Genomic DNA, 22,363 nt, shown 5'->3' with positions numbered 1-22,363 from the left:
GGGGTGGGAGTCCAGAGTGTGAGGGCTATGGTAAGGGCAATTATAGGACAGAGTAGGAATAGGTGGGGAGAAGCTGTTGTAGGCTTGGTGGGCTCCTTAACAAATAGCTTTACTCCGTCGGCTATAGGCTGGAGAAGCCCATAGGGGCCGACGATCGTGGGACCCTTTCGGAACTGCATGTAGCCTAGGACCTTTCGTTCACCGAGGGTGATGAATGCCACGGCCAGGAGGACGGGGACAATGAGGAGCAGGGCGTGGGCGACGGTAATAACTAATCAGAGCATAGCAATTGGTGGGAATTGAACCCACAGGGGGAGAGCTTAAGTCTTCTGCATAAGCCGTTCTGCTTCAATGGCACGGGCCGGCCTGAATTGCACAGGCAGGTGTCTTGGTGTAAGCAAGAGGCCTTACTTTTTGGCTACGGCCCGGTGCCAGGCGCACTTTCCAGTACGCCTACTTTGTTACGACTTACCTCCTCTTTAGATGACGTAGTTTAGGGGGATTGGGTTTCACGAGGAGAGTGACGGGCGATGTGTACGCACCTTAGGGCCGGCTTCATTAGGGTGTGGTTTTCTTAATTACGGCCAAATCCTACTTCATATCCCTGTTTCAAGGGGAGAGGGTTAATCCGTCACGGGGGAGGATTGTAGCCCACCTGTTCCAACTCATTGGCTGCATCTCGATCTGACGTCCGTGGGGTGCTGTTGGGCCTACTTATGGGTCTTCACAGGGTAAGCTGGCGACGAGGATATACAGGCTGAGGGGTTCTAGGGTTGGTGAGGTATAGCGCGGATTATCGGTTTAAAGGGCAGGCTCCTCTGGTTGGGTCTAAGGCACCGCCAATTCCTTTGAGTTTTTCACTTTGTGGTTAGTTTTCTGGTGGAGTGGGGGTGAGGCGTGTGGAGGCAGGAGATAGCGGGGTATCTAATCCCGGTTTCTGTTCCGGCTTTGGGGGGTTGCCTTGGTGTGGGGAGTTTTCTGCTTCTTGCAAGGCGTGCGACAGCGGTAAGAAGATTTATCTCCCAAGGACAGCTTAGCCCTCTTTACGCCGGGGACCGTTAACTTGCGTCTCTCGTATAGCCGCGGCGGCTGGCACAGAGATTTGCCGACGCGAAGATTGCGTATTTCTGGGTCGGGCTGGCGCCCATTGCCCAATGTTGCTCACTGCGGGGGGGTATTGGGTGTTGCAAGTCTGCTAGCATGTAAGAAGTCACATAGTTATTCGGGCAATTAGGATCAAGTTGCTGTAAAGAAGGGGATTCTAACGCCTGCCTAAGCATTTTCAGTGCTTTACTCTTATTAAGCTATCTCTACACAAAAAACGTGATCTTTATCCTATCATTTCTAGTTAGCAGTGGTGGTGTACTTGTTTGTGTGAGTCGTTCCCCCTATTTTAGTGCTCTTGGTTTAGTGGTGGTTACGTGTGGTTTTAGCGGGTTCATTGTCTTACAGGGAGGGGCTTTTCTTGGTCTTGTGCTGTTTCTTATATACTTGGGGGGGATGCTGGTTGTTTTTGCTTATTCAGCCGCGCTGGCGGCCGAGCGTTACCCTAGTGTGGGGCGTGGTCAGGTGGTGTTGTTAGCGGGAGTGGTGGGGGTTGTAGTGGGGATTTGAGGAGAGGGAGGGAACGGGGTGATGATGTCTGGGGTAGTATTGCAGCCAGATCTGGTTGGCGTGTCAAGTCTTTACGAGTCTTTATGGGTTGGGATTCTTGTGGCGGGGTTTGGTTTGTTTGTCTGCTTGTTTGTGGTGCTCTGCATAGTTCGTGGGCTTAGTTGTGGTGCATTGCGTGCGGTGTCAGAGGGTAGTTAAATGAGAATATCCGCTTTGGGGGCGGGTGGTGAGAGTTCAATCCTCTTCCCTTTGAGCTAAAGGGAGGAATTGAGCCTCCTATAGAGGATCCTAAGTCCTTCGCATTACCTTTCTGCCACTCTAGCGCAGGTTTACCTGTAAGGGGGACCTGACCACCCTTGTCCTTTCGTACTTAGGGGGGTATTTTGCGTAGATAGAATCCGACCTGGCTCTCGCCGGTCTGAACTCAGATCACGTGGGGTTTTAATGGTCGAACAGACCAACCTTTGAAAGCGGCTGCACCGTCAGGGTTCCCCGATCCAACATCGAGGTCGCAAGCTCCCCCGTCAATGTGGGCTCTTAGGGGGAATTACGCTGTTATCCCTACGGTAACTTTGTTCGTTGTTTGGGGTGCCGGATCATTTTTTCCGTCGAGACGTGATGTCTTTACATGTCGGGTCGGAGGATGGGTTGTCTCCGTGGTTGCCCCAACCGAAGGGCGGGGAAAGAAGTAGGTGAAAGGGTGTGTTTACTCTTTCTGCGTCTACTCTATTAGGCCCTTAAGCTCGATAGGGTCTTCTCGTCTGGCGCTGGTATGGCGGCTTTTGCACCGCCAGAGAAGTTTAGGTATATAGGGAGGAGACAGTTAAACCCTCGTGTTGCCATTCATACAGGTCCTTATTTAGAGAACTAGTGATTGCGCTACCTTCGCACGGTCAGAATACCGCGGCCGTTGAAAAATTCACCGGGCAGGCAGTACCCCCCATGTTAGGGTGCCGGGGGGCGATGTTTTTGGTAAACAGGCGGGGTTTGGTTTGCCGAGTTCCTTCTCCCTAGTTATGGTAGAGGGGTCCCTCCTGAGTTGGAGTTCACGGTGGAGTGGCTACTTTTTAGAAGTTTGTGTGGGCGGGGGCGGCTCGTCCTTGGTTAGAGTTCGTATGCTTAGGCGGGGGGGACGGGAGTTACTAGTTCTAGCAGAATCTTTAGTTATAAAATTTTAGTCCTCTAAGGTGAATTTGGCGGTTGTGGCAATTATTTTTGGTAAAGGGTTTCATGGGCTTTAACGCGGTCTGGGTGGCTGCTTCTAGGCCTACTGTTGAAGGGAGTGGATTTTTGCTGGCCTTATTTAGGTTTGTAGTTGTTTCTATCTTGGGGGTTAGGCTTATCCTTAAGCCCCTTTCATCGCTAGGTTGCGTGTGAAGCTTCTACTTGTTTCGGGGACAACCAGCTATCATCGGACGCGATTGGCGTTTCACCGCTACTCCCACCTCGCCCCACTCTATTGCGACAGAGACGGGGAAGCTTGGCTGGGCAGGAGTAGATCGTCCGATTTCGGGGGGAGGCTGTGGTGCCGGGGGAGTGGCTAGACCATGATGCAAAAGGTACGGTTACGGAGGCCTTCTTTCTTAATTTTCCTTGACTATTTCATCGGCTTTTTCAGCGATCCTTCAAGGTACTTTGCGGGAAGCCTCCTTTCGATCGCCTCTACTGGGAGGAGTCATTCAGGCTGTTCGACGTTGGTTCAGTATTCAAGATTGTGGAAATAAACGGGTGGCTTTATCGAATAGTCGTAGTAAATGTCGGCCATAGCTAAGGTTAGGATAGTAGTGACTAGGGCGATGACGACGTATTGTGTTATGATACCTGATTGGAAAAATCGTGTTTGTTGTGATAGGAACTTCATGAGGGAGCCTGCTCCCTGAGCGCCTAGACGTTCTCCTCATCCAAGGTCAAAGAGCCGTGTGATGCGGGTTTGACTGGTATGAAGGAACAGGAGGGACTTGGCAAGGTGAACAACGTCTGAGAAGAACCATAGGCCAGCGGTGAAGTTCCGCGGTTGGTTTACGGCTTGGCTTCGGGCGGTAAAGGGGGATGAACTCTGGGAGGCCATCTCGGCACTGAGGGCGAGGCCAAGGATCGTTATGGTGAGAGCTAGAGTCTTCATTAGAAAGGGGACGGGTGCTACAGATTCGTTGGTGAGGAGAGGGAATAAGGCTCACCCCGCGAGTCCTGCGCCGAGTGCCAGGCGCTTTAAGGGGTTTGTCAAGGTGAGGTATTCTTCTGATACGGGGGTGAGAGAGGGGACGGTGCCCGACTGAGAAAATGCGGCTGAGATTATCCGGGCGCTGTAGGCGGCGGTCAATCCTGTGGCAACTATTACCAGGAGGAAGGCAATAAGGTTGGTGGGGGAGGCGGCGGCCGTTTCAAGAATAAGGTCCTTTGAATAGAATCCGGCCAGGAAGGGGGTGCCGAATAGGGCCGCGCTGCCGAGGGTGAGGCAGGCGCTTGTGACGGGGAGGGAGAAGGCCAGGCCTCCCATCTTGCGGAGGTCTTGCTCGTTGGAGAGGGCGTGGATGATGGAGCCTGAGCAAAGAAACAACATAGCCTTGAAGAATCCGTGGGTGCAGATGTGGAAGAATGCCAGGAGGGGGAGGTTTAGCCCTATGGCAAACACCATGAGGCCGAGTTGGCTGGTGGTGGAGTAGGCAATGATCTTCTTTATATCATTTTGGGAGATGGCGCAGGAGGCTGCAAACAGGGCGGTAATTGCTCCTAGGAATAGGACTAGGTTCTGAAGTGAGGCAAGTATCATGGTGGGGGAGACTCGTATAAGGAGAAAGACGCCGGCGACCACCATAGTGGAGCTGTGGAGGAGGGCCGAGACGGGGGTTGGACCTTCCATTGCGGCGGGGAGTCAAGGGTGAAAGCCGAACTGGGCGGACTTGGCGGCCGATGCGATTAAGCAACCAAGGAAGAAGAGGTATGGGGCGTAGGGGTAGAGGTAAAGTATGGCAACGAGGGAGTCGATGGATAGGTTTGAGGTAGTTACGATGAGTCACCCAACAGCGAGGAATAGCCCTACGTCACCGGCGCGGTTGTATATAATGGCAGCGAGGGCTGCGGTGTTGGCGTCGCTTCGAGTAAATCATCAGCCTATTAGGAGGAAGGACATGAAGCCAACCCCTTCTCAGCCAATTAGCAGCTGAAACATGTTTCCCGCAGAGATAAGGATTATCATGGCGAGTAGAAAGATTGTCAGGTACCGGAAGAATAGGTTGATGCTTGGGTCCGTTGTCATGTAATATAGTGAAAACTCTAAAATGCACCAGGTTATGAAGAGTGCGACGGAGCAGAATACGATAGAGTAGATGTCGTAGCGGAAGGTTAGGGAGAGTGTAAAAGTCTCTAGAGAAAATCAGGTTCACTGAGTGTTGGTAATAATTTGATGGTTGGTGAGTATTATAATGGTGGGTGGGGTGCTGGCTATGAATGCCATCTTTACAAGGTTGGTTATTAGGAGGTGGGGGTTTATAGGTCGGAGGCTGTTTAGGCTTGCTGGTTGTAGTTGAGAGGGGACTACAATTCCCAGGGCTAGCAGAACTATAACGGAGGTGAAGCAGGTGGCGAACAGGGTGGGGATGTGTAGTGTCATCGAGGGTTCCGCGGGGTCGAACCGAGGAAGGGTAAGATTAGCAATCTACCCTTAATCCTATTAACCTTCGGGGTGCGGGCGGAGTCTAACCGCCGTCTTTAGTGCCACAGACTAATGGTTTCTTTAACCTACGTAACCCATACGAGGCATATGATTTCTGGCTTTAGGGTAATTAGGGCAAGAGGTACAAGGTGTAGTGCAATGCATAGGTGTTCGAGGGTGAAGATTGGTGGGATCTTCTTTAAGTACTGTGGGTGGTCTGAGTGCTGGGAGGTTTGAAGCAGGTATAGGGAATAGATGGCGCTAAAGACGGCGCTTATTCCTGTAATTAGGACGGTTCAGGGGTTCCAGCTAACTAGGGCGGTTACTATGAAAAGTTCTCCGATCAGGCTGGGGAGGGGTGGGAGTCCCATGTTGGCGGCGGCGGTAAATATTCATCAAACGGTTAATAAGGGCATAAGAAGCTTCAAGCCTCGGTTTAGGGCGAGGGTGCGGGTATGAGTTCGCTCGTAAGATAGGTTGGCCAGACAAAACAGGCAAGAGGAAACTAGGCCGTGAGCGATCATGAGTACGAGGGCTCCGTGAACTCCCCAGGGGGTTTGGGTAAAGATGCCGGCGGCCACGAGGCTCATATGGCCAACGGAAGAGTAGGCGATTAGGGCCTTCATATCTGTTTGCCGGATGCAGATGAGGCTAGTAGCTAGGGCGCCTCAGACACAGAGGGTTATGAGTGGCGAGGAGGTGAGGGCCGCTGGGTATCAAAATATACAGGTGAATCGAGTCAAACCGTAGCCGCCGAGCTTTAGTAGGATGGCGGCTAGAACCATGGAGCCTGCGATGGGGGCTTCTACGTGTGCCTTTGGGAGCCAGAGATGAGTGCCGTAGATGGGGAGCTTAGCCAGGAATGCTAAGATTGACATAAATCACCAAACTACGAGGATGGTGAACGGGACGTCGTCGGCGAGAGTGTGAAATAGGATAATGGTAGGAATGCAGGTGGTGGAGCAGAAGCACCAAAAGGTGAGGATACTCATCAGTAAGGGCATAGAGCCAAAGAGGGTATAAAATAGGAAGTAAGTGCCCGCGCGGAGTCGTGCCATTTGCCGGCCTCAGCGTGTTATTAAAATGATAGTGGGAATGAGGGTAGCTTCAAAGGCAATGTAGAACAGCATCATGTCTAGGGCTGAAAATGTGGCGACTAACATGAAGGTGAGGGAGGAGAGGAGTATAGTGTTGGTTCGCTGATAATGTCGGTATTCTCGCTGGAGGTGGCGGTGGCAGGCGATTAGGGTGAGGGGTAGTAACCAGATGGAGAGGATGATGAGGGGGGCAGAGAGTGAGTCGACGGCCATGCCAAATGAGAGAGAGTGCCAGTGGCTTGCAGTGTGGTTGGTTAGTAGGATGGGTAGTGATATAATGGTAAGAATGGAGGATTGGATAATTAGGCTTCGCCACAAGTATTGTAGGGGGGTGATCTTCGAGGAGATAGCGATGGCTAAAGAAATAAAGAGTACTGTTAGCATTGTAGTAGGCTTAAGGTCCGGATTAAGTCTTCTCCGTGGGTGCGTGAGATGGAGACAAGGAGTGCAAGTCCAGCGCTTGCTTCGCAGGCAGATAGGGCGAGAAGGAGCGTGGTGGTGGGGGCAAATGGGCCGCTGAGGATACTGGTAGCCCAAAGTGCAAGACCTGAGAAGAGGGATACGAGCAGTAGTTCCAGGCAGAGTAAGGCAGAGAGGAGGTGGGCGCGGTTAAGGGCAAGGCCAAGGCTCCCCAGGAAGAAGGTGGTGAAAGAGAGTGTGAGTGGTGTCATGTAAGGGTGACTGCTTACCAGTCGTGCCTGAGCCGAAGTCAGGCCGGATCCTTAAGGTTTTTTGTGTGGCTGGTCCTTTTTGAGGGGGGTTAGCATAAAAAAGATAGGTTTCTTTAGGGTCCTAGCCCCCGGAGGGGGGGGGGTGAGGGGAGGGGGGTCTTTTGAAAGACCCCCCTCCCGGACTTCTCTCCTCCCGGAGGGTCTGGGGTTGAGCCAGGATCTTTTGAGCCGAAATCAAATGCCTTACGTTAGGCTAACCCTCAGGGGTTGTTGGGGTTTGTGTCGCTGTCTGGGGTGGCGTTGGGCTATTCTGCCCATTCAAGGCCGCCTTCGAGTCATTCGTAGATGAGGCCGAGGGTAAGGATTCCCAAGATGGCTGCGGCTAGGGCGAAGCCCGGCTGCGGGTCCCGGGCGGCTAAGGCGGTTGGGAGAGGGAGCAGTAGGGCGATTTCGAGGTCAAAAAGTAGAAAGAGGATGGCCACAAGGAAGAATCGGAGGGAAAAGGGCAAGCGAGCGGCTGCCTTCGGGTCGAACCCGCATTCGTATGGGGATAGCTTTTCCTGGTCTGCGTCTCGGGTGGGGAGGCGGTGGCCGACGATGGAGAGAACAATGGAGAGGGCTGTGGCGATGAGGAGGAAGAGGAGGAGGGAGTTCATGGGGGTTGTCTGGCCTCGGGGAGGATTTCAACCTCCCTCTGCGGTTTACAAGACCGAAGCTGTAAGCTGGGGAAGCTTCCGGGGCGAGCGTCTGCCGGGGGTTTAACCCGGACTGGCAGTCTGAAAGGCTGCTGTTGTAGTTCAACTACAAAGGCGGGGGGGTTAGGATCCCCATCAGTAGATGGAAACAAATAGGAATAGCCATACGACGTCGACGAAATGCCAGTACCAGGCTGCGGCCTCGAACCCGAAGTGGTGGTTGTTTGAGAAGTGAAATCGGATCTGGCGGAGGAGGCAGACGGAGAGGAATGAGGAGCCTATTATCACATGGAGTCCGTGGAAGCCTGTGGCGACAAAAAATGTGGAGCCGTAGGCTGAATCTGCTATGGTAAAGGGGGCCTGTATGTACTCAAAGAGCTGGAGGGCTGTGAAATAGAGGCCGAGGGTGACGGTTAGGGCAAGGGCCTGAGAGGCCTCTGCGCGATTGCCTGCCAGGAGGCTATGGTGGGCTCAGGTGACGGTGACGCCGGAGGCGAGTAGGACGGCGGTGTTGAGGAGAGGGACGTGGAAGGGGTTAAGGGTTTCTATACCGGTTGGGGGTCAGTGTCCACCTAGTTCGGGGGTGGGGGCGAGGCTGCTGTGGAAGAAAGCCCAAAAGAAGGCGAAGAAGAATAGAACTTCCGAGGTTATGAAGAGGATCATTCCCCAGCGCAGGCCTAGGCCCACTGGGAGAGTGTGGTGGCCCTGGAAGGTAGCTTCCCGGGACACGTCGCGCCACCATTGGTACATGGTGATAAGTATTATTATAAGCCCAAATAGAACTAGCATGGGGTTACTGAAATGGAATCAAACTACAAGGCCTACGGTGGTGAAGAGGGCGCCAGCGGCACCAGTAAGGGGTCATGGGCTTTGGTCTACTAGGTGGTAGGGGTGTTGTTGGGTCATGGTGCCTTATCCCACACTGTGTGGGGTTTGCTGATTGGAAGTCAGCCGTACGGACTATACTAATAAGGCAGGGGGTAGGGGGGGAGTTTGGATTAAACAGGATGAGGTCCTCCAGTATCCCGGCGAGAGGGATTAGGACGAGGAAAATGGCGAAGTAAATGGCTGAGGCAGCCTGGCCTACTTGTATGAAGGGTTCTTCTACGGGCTGGCCTCCGATCCAAGTCAGAAGTAGGGTGTTAGCAATGAGGGTTCATATTAGGACTTGGGTGGCGGGCCGGAAGGCCGAGCCTTGGTGCTTGGAGGTGTGAAGGATGGGAACGAGAAATAGTATTAGGATTGAGGCAAAGAGTGCCACGACTCCCCCAAGCTTGTTGGGGATGGAGCGTAGGATGGCGTAGGCGAAGAGGAAGTATCACTCGGGCTGGATGTGAACTGGGGTTACTAGAGGGTTGGCGGGGGTGAAGTTTTCCGGGTCTGAGAGGGCGGTAGGGAAGAATAGTGCGAGGGTGGCGAGTAGGAGGATTAGTACGAGGAATCCAAAGACGTCCTTATAGGAGAAGTAAGTGTGGAATGCAACCTTATCCACATTCGAGTTGAGGCCGGTGGGGTTGTTTGAGCCCGTCTCGTGGAGGAATAGGAGATGTAGTATGGACAGGGCCGCGATCACGAACGGGAGGAGAAAGTGGAAGGCGAAGAATCGAGTGAGGGTGGCGTTGCTTACGGAGAATCCCCCTCATAATCATTGTACGAGGTCCGGGCCTATGTAGGGGATGGCGGAGAACAGATTGGTTATTACTGTGGCCCCCCAAAAGGACATTTGGCCTCAGGGTAGGACGTAGCCGAGGAAGGCTGTGGCCATCGTGGCGATGAGGAGGATTATCCCTATGTTCCAAGCCTCTTGGTTGACGTAGGAGCCATAGTATAGGCCGCGGCCTATGTGGAGGTAAAGGCAGATAAAAAACATGGAGCCTCCGTTGGCGTGGGTGTTGCGGAGGAGTCATCCGTAGTTGACGTCTCGACAGATGTGGGCTACGGAGGAGAAGGCTAAGGATATGTCGGCGGTGTAGTGCATGGCCAGAAACAAGCCAGTGAGGATTTGTATAATTAGGCAAAGGCCAAGGAGGGAGCCGAAGTTTCACCATGCGGAGAGGTTGCTGGGAGAGGGGAGGTCCACTAGGGCACTGTTGGCGATGGAGAGGAGGGGGTGGGTCTTTCGGATGGGTCCTGTCATGATTAGGTAAGGTTTTGCTGTAGGTAGAAAGAAGTGAGGGCGGTAAAGACGTAGGCTTGGATGCAAGCTACGGCGATCTCTAGGAGGAATAGTAGAACAAGGACGACGCTAGTGAGGGTGCCGGTTACGGGCATTATGGGGGTGAGGAGCCAGGCGGTGGCAGAGAGGAGGAAAATAAGGAGGTGTCCTGCTGTTAGGTTGGCTGCGAGCCGTAGGGCTAGGGCAATGGGTTGGGCCAGGAGGCTCAGGGCCTCAATTCAAACCATTAGGGGGATCAGAAATCCTGGGGTCCCTTGGGGGACTAGGTGGCTGAGGCGGTAGTTGAAGTTGCGGCGGAAGCCAAGGATTGTGGCACCAAGTCAGAGTGGGAGGGCTAGGCTAAGTGTTAGGGATAGGTGGCTGGTTGGGGTAAAGGAGTGGGGGATAAGGCCTAGAAGGTTAATGGAAAGGAGGGTCACAAACAGGGCGAATATAGGGGCGGCTCAGGGGGCGGAGTGGGGCCCTGCGGCCCGGAGGACTAGGGCGGGCAGGTTGGTAGCTAAGGTGGAAAATGCAAAGGTAGTTCGGGTGGTTACTCAGTTGGGGGAGAAGGTGAGGGAGATTCAGGCGGGAGCGACGATGGTGGCGAGTGTGATCATGGGTAGTAGGAGTACTACGGGAGGGTTAAATTGGTCAAATAAGCTTAGGTTCATGGCCATAGGGGGGAGTCTTGTTGGGATAGTGTGGGGGAGGGGGTGGGGGAGGAGGGTAGGTGAAGAGAGGTTATGGTTATGGTGATCGTGACCAGTAGGGCTCAGATGGTGATGAAGTTCGCGGCTCAGAAATTCGGGGCTAGTTGAGGCACTCCCCAATGGTAGTCGGGCTTCTACCCAGGATAGATTAAGAGTCTACTGCTTCCTCTAAGCTTATTGGAGTTATTCTAGGAGAGAGGAGGCCCAAGTTTCGAACGTGGGAAGGGGGACGGATTCTAGGACTATGGGCATGAAGCTGTGGTTTGCACCACAGATCTCGGAACATTGTCCGTAGAAAACCCCCGAGCGAGGGGCAAGAAAAGACAGCTGGTTCAGGCGACCTGGGACGGCGTCCATCTTTAATCCAAGGGAGGGGATCGTTCAGGCGTGCAGGACGTCTGCAGAGGTTGTGAGGACGCGGATGGGGCTGTGTGTGGGTGTAACCAGGCGGTTGTCGACCTCTAGGAGCCGCGGTTGGCCGGGGCGGAGTTCTTGGGTGGGGATCATGTAAGAGTCAAACTCTAGGTCTCGGTAGTCTGTGTATTCATAGCTTCAGTATCATTGGTGGCCTATGGCCTTTATAGTAAGGTGGGGGTCGTTGAGTTCTTCCATAATATAGAGTAGTCGAAGAGAGGGAAGGGCGAGAAAGATGAGGATGATGGCGGGGACGATAGTCCAGACAGTTTCTATGTGGTGGCTTTCTAGGAGTAGGCGGTTGGTAAAGGTATTAGTAGTGAGGGAGATAAGGCCATAAAAAACCACTATTGTGATGAGAGTTAGAATGACTAAGGCGTGATCGTGGAAGTAGATTAGTTCTTCCATGATGGGGGAGGCTGCGTCTTGGAATCCGAGTTGAGCTCAGGTGGCCACTTGAGTGGTGCCGGGGTTCAACCGGCGATGCTGGTCTGACAGGCCAGGGTTATGGTTTAACTAACCTCTCGTAGGGATGTGGCAGAGAGTATGTGGCTGGCTTGAAACCAGTTAGATAGGAGTGCAAGTCTCCTCGTCCCTTACTTTTGGGGTTGGAATACTAGTGGGAGTTCTTCGTAGGTGTGGTGAGCGGGAGGGAGCTCGTGGTGTCACTCGGCTGCTACCGGGATAAAGGCCGGGCGTTGGGTGAGTCGCTGGCTGGCGAAGGCCTCTCATAAGATAGCGACGAAGATTACCACAGATGCAAGGGAGACGATTGAGCCGACTGAGGAGAGGGTGTTTCAGGTGGTGTAGGCATCGGGGTAGTCAGAGTATCGGCGGGGCATGCCTGCCAGGCCTAGGAAATGTTGAGGGAAAAAGGTTAGGTTGACTCCTGCGAACATAATTCAGAAGTGGAACTTTGTTCAAACTGGGTGTAGGGTTAGGCCAGTAAAGAGAGGGAATCAGTGAATGAATCCTGCGAAGATTGCGAAGACGGCCCCCATGGACAGTACGTAGTGGAAGTGGGCAACGACGTAGTATGTGTCGTGGAGTACAACATCTAGGGAGGAGTTTGATAGTACGATACCCGTAAGGCCTCCTACGGTAAATAGAAATACAAAGCCAATGGCTCAAAGGAGGGGTGTTTCTCATTGTAGGGCCGATCCGTGAAGGGTTGCTAATCAGCTGAAGATCTTTATGCCCGTGGGCACTGCTATGACCATTGTGGCGGCGGTAAAGTAGGCGCGGGTGTCAACGTCCATCCCCACGGTAAACATGTGGTGGGCTCAGACGAGGAATCCCAGGACCCCAATGGCGGACATGGCGTAGACCATGCCCAGGTAGCCGAAGGGTTCCTTCTTACCAGAGTAGTAGGCGATTACGTGGGAGACTATGCCGAATCCGGGGAGAATAAGGATATAAACTTCCGGGTGACCAAAGAATCAAAACAGGTGTTGGTACAATACGGGGTCCCCCCCTCCGGCCGGATCGAAGAAGGTGGTGTTTAAGTTTCGGTCGGTGAGGAGCATGGTAATGGCCCCAGCTAGGACTGGGAGGGAGAGAAGTAGTAGAATGACGGTAATAAAAATTGATCATACAAAGAGGGGTAGGCGGTCAAATCGAATGCCGGGTGCCCGCATGTTAATGACGGTGGTCATGAAATTAATTGCCCCAAGGATTGAGGAAATGCCTGCGAGATGAAGGGAGAAGATGGCAAGATCGACGGAGCCTCCTGCGTGGGCGAGGTTCCCTGCAAGGGGGGGATATACAGTCCAGCCGGTGCCTACGCCGCTTTCGACCCCCGAGGAGGAGAGAAGAAGAAGGAAGGCGGGCGGGAGCAGTCAGAAGCTCATGTTATTAAGGCGGGGGAATGCCATATCCGGTGCGCCTAACATAAGGGGTAGGAGTCAGTTTCCAAAGCCCCCGATCATTATAGGCATTACCATGAAAAAGATCATGACGAAGGCGTGGGCTGTGACGATTACGTTATAAATTTGATCGTCGCCGAGGAGTGGGCCGGGCTGGGCGAGTTCAGCGCGGATGAGGATGCTGAGCCCGGTGCCAATCATTCCGGCTCAAGCTCCGAGGAGGAAGTAGAGGGTCCCGATGTCCTTGTGGTTGGTGGAGAATAACCAGCGATTGAAGTTCAGGCAGTATGGCCGAGGATAGGCGGTGGATTGTAAGTCCATTTTATGGGGGTTTAAGTCCTTCTGCTGTCAGGCTTTGTAGTTTAGTAAAAATGGGGGATTGCAAATCCCCAGACGCACGGAAGGTGCCAGAGTCTGTGGGTTTAGTTTAATAAAATACCTGTTTTGCAGGCAGGTGATTCGGGTTTAACTCCCGGAGCCTACAGAGGTTGAAGGAGTCGCACTTTCATTGTTGACTTTGAAGGCCAATGGTTTTCTTTAACCTAAACCTCTAAGTAGGAGCGTTGAGAGAAGCGCCTGGCTGTTAACCAGGAGATGCAGGGTCGTATCCTGCCTATTTAGAAGAACAGGGGGAGCCATGCGGAGGTGAAGAGGAGTCCGGACGTGCCGAGGGTAATGAGGGTTGGCAGGTGGGGCCGACTTTGAGGGTTCCGTGACGACCGCCAGGAGAGGGTGGCGATAGTGTGCTGGGGGGGTATTGTAAGAGTGATTGCGTAGGTAACGCGGAGGTAAAAGAAGAGGCTAATCAGGCTTGCCGCTATTAAAGAGAGGCTGGTCAGTAGGGCGAGGTTATTGGCGAGTTCTTGAAGTATTAGTCACTTTCCAATAAAGCCAGTAAGGGGGGGTAATCCCCCAAGAGAGAGGAGGGTGAGGAGGGTGAGGGCTGTAAGTCATGGAGCTATACTCGCCGAGTTAGTGAGGTCGGCAAGGTTGGGGGCGTTTAGAAGGATGAGGGTGGCGAAGAGGGCAAGGTTGATGGAGAAGTAAATAACAAGGTTGAGGGTACTTAGCTGCGGGGAGAGGGGAAGAACCGCCATAACCCATCCGAGGTGGGCTATAGAAGAGAAGGCTAGTAGCTTCCGGACCTGGGTTTGATTGAGGCCGCCTCAGCCTCCGACTAGAGCTGAGAATACTCCCAGTGCCAGGAAGGTTCATGAGATTTGGGGGGGGAGGACCGTTATAATATAAAAGGGGGCGATCTTTTGCCACGTGGAGAGGATAAGTCCGGTTCAGTAGGGGAGGGCTTGCAGGACGTCCGGGAGTCAGGTGTGACAGGGGGCTATGGCCATCTTGAGGCTCGCGGCGAATATAATAATAATCATGGTGGGGATTGGTAGGGGGGCGTGTATTGATCAGGTGTTTAAAAGGTAGGCCTGTGTAAGGCCGGCAAATAGGAGAAGAGCGGATGCCAGTGCTTGTACTAGAAAGTACTTGGTGGCTGCTTCTGTGGCGCGGGGGTGGTGTGTAGTTATCAGGAGAGGAAGGAAAGCGAGGGTGTTTATTTCTAGACCCAGTCATATTACGAACCAGTTAGAACTAACTAAGACTATTGAGGTTCCTAATGTGATGGTGATTAAAAGGGGGGCTAAAAGTGTTGGGCTCATTTAGCAGGAGGGGGAATTTAGCCCTCCGTTTTTGGGTCATGAGCCCACTAGCTTGCCTAGCTTATCCTGCCTGGAATTTGAGGGGAGTTTAACCCCCAGCGGTCTGGTTATCGGCCAGAATCCTTTAGCACTTAGGAACAAATTCTTAGAAGGTAGTGTAGCGGGAGCACGAGGAGTTTTGATCTCCTAAGGGGGGGATCAAAACCCCTCTTTCTAGTAGGGGGGGAGGAAATCTAGGGCTAGTGGGATGGCAGAGAGCAGAATGAGAAGACCTAGGGTGAAGGGGAGGAAGGTCTTCCAGGCCAGGTGCATTAGTTGGTCGTAACGGAACCGGGGATATGCGGCTCGCACCCAAAGGAAAACGAAGGATAGGAGTGTGGCCTTCAGGGATATTAGAACAATTTGTGGTCAGTCTAGTAGGGGGGTGCCGCCGCCTAGAAAAAGGATGGTTGAAAGGACGTTCATAAATATTATGTTAGAGTACTCTGCCAAGAAGAAGAGGGCAAAAGGGCCGCCGGAGTACTCTACGTTGAAGCCGGAAACGAGTTCAGATTCTCCTTCTGTGAGGTCGAAGGGGGCTCGGTTTGTCTCTGCTAAGGTGGACACGTATCAGATAAAGCAGATGGGAGCGCAGGTCAGGAGGAATCAGGAGAGTTCTTGGGCCTCTGTGGTTGTGGTTAGGTTAAAGCTGCCGGAGAGAACCACTACACATAGGACTATAAGGCCAAGGCTTACTTCATAGGAGATTGTTTGGGCTACGGCCCGGATTGAGCCTATTAGTGCGTAGTTTGAGTTTGAGGATCACCCGGCGCCTAAAATCGTGTAAACAGCCAGGCTGGAGAGGGTGAGGATTAGGATTAGGGAGAGGTTAACTGAGGAGAACTGCAAGGGGAGGGGGGTGGGAGTCCAGAGTGTGAGGGCTATGGTAAGGGCAATTATAGGACAGAGTAGGAATAGGTGGGGAGAAGCTGTTGTAGGCTTGGTGGGCTCCTTAACAAATAGCTTTACTCCGTCGGCTATAGGCTGGAGAAGCCCATAGGGGCCGACGATCGTGGGACCCTTTCGGAACTGCATGTAGCCTAGGACCTTTCGTTCACCGAGGGTGATGAATGCCACGGCCAGGAGGACGGGGACAATGAGGAGCAGGGCGTGGGCGACGGTAATAACTAATCAGAGCATAGCAATTGGTGGGAATTGAACCCACAGGGGGAGAGCTTAAGTCTTCTGCATAAGCCGTTCTGCTTCAATGGCACGGGCCGGCCTGAATTGCACAGGCAGGTGTCTTGGTGTAAGCAAGAGGCCTTACTTTTTGGCTACGGCCCGGTGCCAGGCGCACTTTCCAGTACGCCTACTTTGTTACGACTTACCTCCTCTTTAGATGACGTAGTTTAGGGGGATTGGGTTTCACGAGGAGAGTGACGGGCGATGTGTACGCACCTTAGGGCCGGCTTCATTAGGGTGTGGTTTTCTTAATTACGGCCAAATCCTACTTCATATCCCTGTTTCAAGGGGAGAGGGTTAATCCGTCACGGGGGAGGATTGTAGCCCACCTGTTCCAACTCATTGGCTGCATCTCGATCTGACGTCCGTGGGGTGCTGTTGGGCCTACTTATGGGTCTTCACAGGGTAAGCTGGCGACGAGGATATACAGGCTGAGGGGTTCTAGGGTTGGTGAGGTATAGCGCGGATTATCGGTTTAAAGGGCAGGCTCCTCTGGTTGGGTCTAAGGCACCGCCAATTCCTTTGAGTTTTTCACTTTGTGGTTAGTTTTCTGGTGGAGTGGGGGTGAGGCGTGTGGAGGCAGGAGATAGCGGGGTATCTAATCCCGGTTTCTGTTCCGGCTTTGGGGGGTTGCCTTGGTGTGGGGAGTTTTCTGCTTCTTGCAAGGCGTGCGACAGCGGTAAGAAGATTTATCTCCCAAGGACAGCTTAGCCCTCTTTACGCCGGGGACCGTTAACTTGCGTCTCTCGTATAGCCGCGGCGGCTGGCACAGAGATTTGCCGACGCGAAGATTGCGTATTTCTGGGTCGGGCTGGCGCCCATTGCCCAATGTTGCTCACTGCGGGGGGGTATTGGGTGTTGCAAGTCTGCTAGCATGTAAGAAGTCACATAGTTATTCGGGCAATTAGGATCAAGTTGCTGTAAAGAAGGGGATTCTAACGCCTGCCTAAGCATTTTCAGTGCTTTACTCTTATTAAGCTATCTCTACACAAAAAACGTGATCTTTATCCTATCATTTCTAGTTAGCAGTGGTGGTGTACTTGTTTGTGTGAGTCGTTCCCCCTATTTTAGTGCTCTTGGTTTAGTGGTGGTTACGTGTGGTTTTAGCGGGTTCATTGTCTTACAGGGAGGGGCTTTTCTTGGTCTTGTGCTGTTTCTTATATACTTGGGGGGGATGCTGGTTGTTTTTGCTTATTCAGCCGCGCTGGCGGCCGAGCGTTACCCTAGTGTGGGGCGTGGTCAGGTGGTGTTGTTAGCGGGAGTGGTGGGGGTTGTAGTGGGGATTTGAGGAGAGGGAGGGAACGGGGTGATGATGTCTGGGGTAGTATTGCAGCCAGATCTGGTTGGCGTGTCAAGTCTTTACGAGTCTTTATGGGTTGGGATTCTTGTGGCGGGGTTTGGTTTGTTTGTCTGCTTGTTTGTGGTGCTCTGCATAGTTCGTGGGCTTAGTTGTGGTGCATTGCGTGCGGTGTCAGAGGGTAGTTAAATGAGAATATCCGCTTTGGGGGCGGGTGGTGAGAGTTCAATCCTCTTCCCTTTGAGCTAAAGGGAGGAATTGAGCCTCCTATAGAGGATCCTAAGTCCTTCGCATTACCTTTCTGCCACTCTAGCGCAGGTTTACCTGTAAGGGGGACCTGACCACCCTTGTCCTTTCGTACTTAGGGGGGTATTTTGCGTAGATAGAATCCGACCTGGCTCTCGCCGGTCTGAACTCAGATCACGTGGGGTTTTAATGGTCGAACAGACCAACCTTTGAAAGCGGCTGCACCGTCAGGGTTCCCCGATCCAACATCGAGGTCGCAAGCTCCCCCGTCAATGTGGGCTCTTAGGGGGAATTACGCTGTTATCCCTACGGTAACTTTGTTCGTTGTTTGGGGTGCCGGATCATTTTTTCCGTCGAGACGTGATGTCTTTACATGTCGGGTCGGAGGATGGGTTGTCTCCGTGGTTGCCCCAACCGAAGGGCGGGGAAAGAAGTAGGTGAAAGGGTGTGTTTACTCTTTCTGCGTCTACTCTATTAGGCCCTTAAGCTCGATAGGGTCTTCTCGTCTGGCGCTGGTATGGCGGCTTTTGCACCGCCAGAGAAGTTTAGGTATATAGGGAGGAGACAGTTAAACCCTCGTGTTGCCATTCATACAGGTCCTTATTTAGAGAACTAGTGATTGCGCTACCTTCGCACGGTCAGAATACCGCGGCCGTTGAAAAATTCACCGGGCAGGCAGTACCCCCCATGTTAGGGTGCCGGGGGGCGATGTTTTTGGTAAACAGGCGGGGTTTGGTTTGCCGAGTTCCTTCTCCCTAGTTATGGTAGAGGGGTCCCTCCTGAGTTGGAGTTCACGGTGGAGTGGCTACTTTTTAGAAGTTTGTGTGGGCGGGGGCGGCTCGTCCTTGGTTAGAGTTCGTATGCTTAGGCGGGGGGGACGGGAGTTACTAGTTCTAGCAGAATCTTTAGTTATAAAATTTTAGTCCTCTAAGGTGAATTTGGCGGTTGTGGCAATTATTTTTGGTAAAGGGTTTCATGGGCTTTAACGCGGTCTGGGTGGCTGCTTCTAGGCCTACTGTTGAAGGGAGTGGATTTTTGCTGGCCTTATTTAGGTTTGTAGTTGTTTCTATCTTGGGGGTTAGGCTTATCCTTAAGCCCCTTTCATCGCTAGGTTGCGTGTGAAGCTTCTACTTGTTTCGGGGACAACCAGCTATCATCGGACGCGATTGGCGTTTCACCGCTACTCCCACCTCGCCCCACTCTATTGCGACAGAGACGGGGAAGCTTGGCTGGGCAGGAGTAGATCGTCCGATTTCGGGGGGAGGCTGTGGTGCCGGGGGAGTGGCTAGACCATGATGCAAAAGGTACGGTTACGGAGGCCTTCTTTCTTAATTTTCCTTGACTATTTCATCGGCTTTTTCAGCGATCCTTCAAGGTACTTTGCGGGAAGCCTCCTTTCGATCGCCTCTACTGGGAGGAGTCATTCAGGCTGTTCGACGTTGGTTCAGTATTCAAGATTGTGGAAATAAACGGGTGGCTTTATCGAATAGTCGTAGTAAATGTCGGCCATAGCTAAGGTTAGGATAGTAGTGACTAGGGCGATGACGACGTATTGTGTTATGATACCTGATTGGAAAAATCGTGTTTGTTGTGATAGGAACTTCATGAGGGAGCCTGCTCCCTGAGCGCCTAGACGTTCTCCTCATCCAAGGTCAAAGAGCCGTGTGATGCGGGTTTGACTGGTATGAAGGAACAGGAGGGACTTGGCAAGGTGAACAACGTCTGAGAAGAACCATAGGCCAGCGGTGAAGTTCCGCGGTTGGTTTACGGCTTGGCTTCGGGCGGTAAAGGGGGATGAACTCTGGGAGGCCATCTCGGCACTGAGGGCGAGGCCAAGGATCGTTATGGTGAGAGCTAGAGTCTTCATTAGAAAGGGGACGGGTGCTACAGATTCGTTGGTGAGGAGAGGGAATAAGGCTCACCCCGCGAGTCCTGCGCCGAGTGCCAGGCGCTTTAAGGGGTTTGTCAAGGTGAGGTATTCTTCTGATACGGGGGTGAGAGAGGGGACGGTGCCCGACTGAGAAAATGCGGCTGAGATTATCCGGGCGCTGTAGGCGGCGGTCAATCCTGTGGCAACTATTACCAGGAGGAAGGCAATAAGGTTGGTGGGGGAGGCGGCGGCCGTTTCAAGAATAAGGTCCTTTGAATAGAATCCGGCCAGGAAGGGGGTGCCGAATAGGGCCGCGCTGCCGAGGGTGAGGCAGGCGCTTGTGACGGGGAGGGAGAAGGCCAGGCCTCCCATCTTGCGGAGGTCTTGCTCGTTGGAGAGGGCGTGGATGATGGAGCCTGAGCAAAGAAACAACATAGCCTTGAAGAATCCGTGGGTGCAGATGTGGAAGAATGCCAGGAGGGGGAGGTTTAGCCCTATGGCAAACACCATGAGGCCGAGTTGGCTGGTGGTGGAGTAGGCAATGATCTTCTTTATATCATTTTGGGAGATGGCGCAGGAGGCTGCAAACAGGGCGGTAATTGCTCCTAGGAATAGGACTAGGTTCTGAAGTGAGGCAAGTATCATGGTGGGGGAGACTCGTATAAGGAGAAAGACGCCGGCGACCACCATAGTGGAGCTGTGGAGGAGGGCCGAGACGGGGGTTGGACCTTCCATTGCGGCGGGGAGTCAAGGGTGAAAGCCGAACTGGGCGGACTTGGCGGCCGATGCGATTAAGCAACCAAGGAAGAAGAGGTATGGGGCGTAGGGGTAGAGGTAAAGTATGGCAACGAGGGAGTCGATGGATAGGTTTGAGGTAGTTACGATGAGTCACCCAACAGCGAGGAATAGCCCTACGTCACCGGCGCGGTTGTATATAATGGCAGCGAGGGCTGCGGTGTTGGCGTCGCTTCGAGTAAATCATCAGCCTATTAGGAGGAAGGACATGAAGCCAACCCCTTCTCAGCCAATTAGCAGCTGAAACATGTTTCCCGCAGAGATAAGGATTATCATGGCGAGTAGAAAGATTGTCAGGTACCGGAAGAATAGGTTGATGCTTGGGTCCGTTGTCATGTAATATAGTGAAAACTCTAAAATGCACCAGGTTATGAAGAGTGCGACGGAGCAGAATACGATAGAGTAGATGTCGTAGCGGAAGGTTAGGGAGAGTGTAAAAGTCTCTAGAGAAAATCAGGTTCACTGAGTGTTGGTAATAATTTGATGGTTGGTGAGTATTATAATGGTGGGTGGGGTGCTGGCTATGAATGCCATCTTTACAAGGTTGGTTATTAGGAGGTGGGGGTTTATAGGTCGGAGGCTGTTTAGGCTTGCTGGTTGTAGTTGAGAGGGGACTACAATTCCCAGGGCTAGCAGAACTATAACGGAGGTGAAGCAGGTGGCGAACAGGGTGGGGATGTGTAGTGTCATCGAGGGTTCCGCGGGGTCGAACCGAGGAAGGGTAAGATTAGCAATCTACCCTTAATCCTATTAACCTTCGGGGTGCGGGCGGAGTCTAACCGCCGTCTTTAGTGCCACAGACTAATGGTTTCTTTAACCTACGTAACCCATACGAGGCATATGATTTCTGGCTTTAGGGTAATTAGGGCAAGAGGTACAAGGTGTAGTGCAATGCATAGGTGTTCGAGGGTGAAGATTGGTGGGATCTTCTTTAAGTACTGTGGGTGGTCTGAGTGCTGGGAGGTTTGAAGCAGGTATAGGGAATAGATGGCGCTAAAGACGGCGCTTATTCCTGTAATTAGGACGGTTCAGGGGTTCCAGCTAACTAGGGCGGTTACTATGAAAAGTTCTCCGATCAGGCTGGGGAGGGGTGGGAGTCCCATGTTGGCGGCGGCGGTAAATATTCATCAAACGGTTAATAAGGGCATAAGAAGCTTCAAGCCTCGGTTTAGGGCGAGGGTGCGGGTATGAGTTCGCTCGTAAGATAGGTTGGCCAGACAAAACAGGCAAGAGGAAACTAGGCCGTGAGCGATCATGAGTACGAGGGCTCCGTGAACTCCCCAGGGGGTTTGGGTAAAGATGCCGGCGGCCACGAGGCTCATATGGCCAACGGAAGAGTAGGCGATTAGGGCCTTCATATCTGTTTGCCGGATGCAGATGAGGCTAGTAGCTAGGGCGCCTCAGACACAGAGGGTTATGAGTGGCGAGGAGGTGAGGGCCGCTGGGTATCAAAATATACAGGTGAATCGAGTCAAACCGTAGCCGCCGAGCTTTAGTAGGATGGCGGCTAGAACCATGGAGCCTGCGATGGGGGCTTCTACGTGTGCCTTTGGGAGCCAGAGATGAGTGCCGTAGATGGGGAGCTTAGCCAGGAATGCTAAGATTGACATAAATCACCAAACTACGAGGATGGTGAACGGGACGTCGTCGGCGAGAGTGTGAAATAGGATAATGGTAGGAATGCAGGTGGTGGAGCAGAAGCACCAAAAGGTGAGGATACTCATCAGTAAGGGCATAGAGCCAAAGAGGGTATAAAATAGGAAGTAAGTGCCCGCGCGGAGTCGTGCCATTTGCCGGCCTCAGCGTGTTATTAAAATGATAGTGGGAATGAGGGTAGCTTCAAAGGCAATGTAGAACAGCATCATGTCTAGGGCTGAAAATGTGGCGACTAACATGAAGGTGAGGGAGGAGAGGAGTATAGTGTTGGTTCGCTGATAATGTCGGTATTCTCGCTGGAGGTGGCGGTGGCAGGCGATTAGGGTGAGGGGTAGTAACCAGATGGAGAGGATGATGAGGGGGGCAGAGAGTGAGTCGACGGCCATGCCAAATGAGAGAGAGTGCCAGTGGCTTGCAGTGTGGTTGGTTAGTAGGATGGGTAGTGATATAATGGTAAGAATGGAGGATTGGATAATTAGGCTTCGCCACAAGTATTGTAGGGGGGTGATCTTCGAGGAGATAGCGATGGCTAAAGAAATAAAGAGTACTGTTAGCATTGTAGTAGGCTTAAGGTCCGGATTAAGTCTTCTCCGTGGGTGCGTGAGATGGAGACAAGGAGTGCAAGTCCAGCGCTTGCTTCGCAGGCAGATAGGGCGAGAAGGAGCGTGGTGGTGGGGGCAAATGGGCCGCTGAGGATACTGGTAGCCCAAAGTGCAAGACCTGAGAAGAGGGATACGA

General features: G+C 52.8%; 2 non-coding genes across 2 annotated transcripts; both read right to left on the bottom strand.

Moving 5' to 3' along the window:
* Positions 1-424: 424 nt before the first annotated feature.
* Positions 425-1,247, bottom strand: LOC144453301 (small subunit ribosomal RNA). Its single transcript, XR_013482411.1, has one exon. It is a non-coding gene; the product is annotated as a small subunit ribosomal RNA (ribosomal RNA).
* A 14,612-nt stretch (positions 1,248-15,859) lies between these two features.
* Positions 15,860-16,682, bottom strand: LOC144453300 (small subunit ribosomal RNA). The gene has a single exon (XR_013482410.1). It is a non-coding gene; the product is annotated as a small subunit ribosomal RNA (ribosomal RNA).
* Positions 16,683-22,363: the final 5,681 nt, after the last annotated feature.

The sequence above is a fragment of the Glandiceps talaboti genome, unplaced genomic scaffold, assembly GCF_964340395.1.
Source record: "Glandiceps talaboti unplaced genomic scaffold, keGlaTala1.1 scaffold_52, whole genome shotgun sequence".
NCBI classification, from domain to species: Eukaryota; Metazoa; Hemichordata; class Enteropneusta; family Spengelidae; genus Glandiceps; species Glandiceps talaboti.
This window is presented reverse-complemented; position numbering and strand designations above follow the sequence as displayed.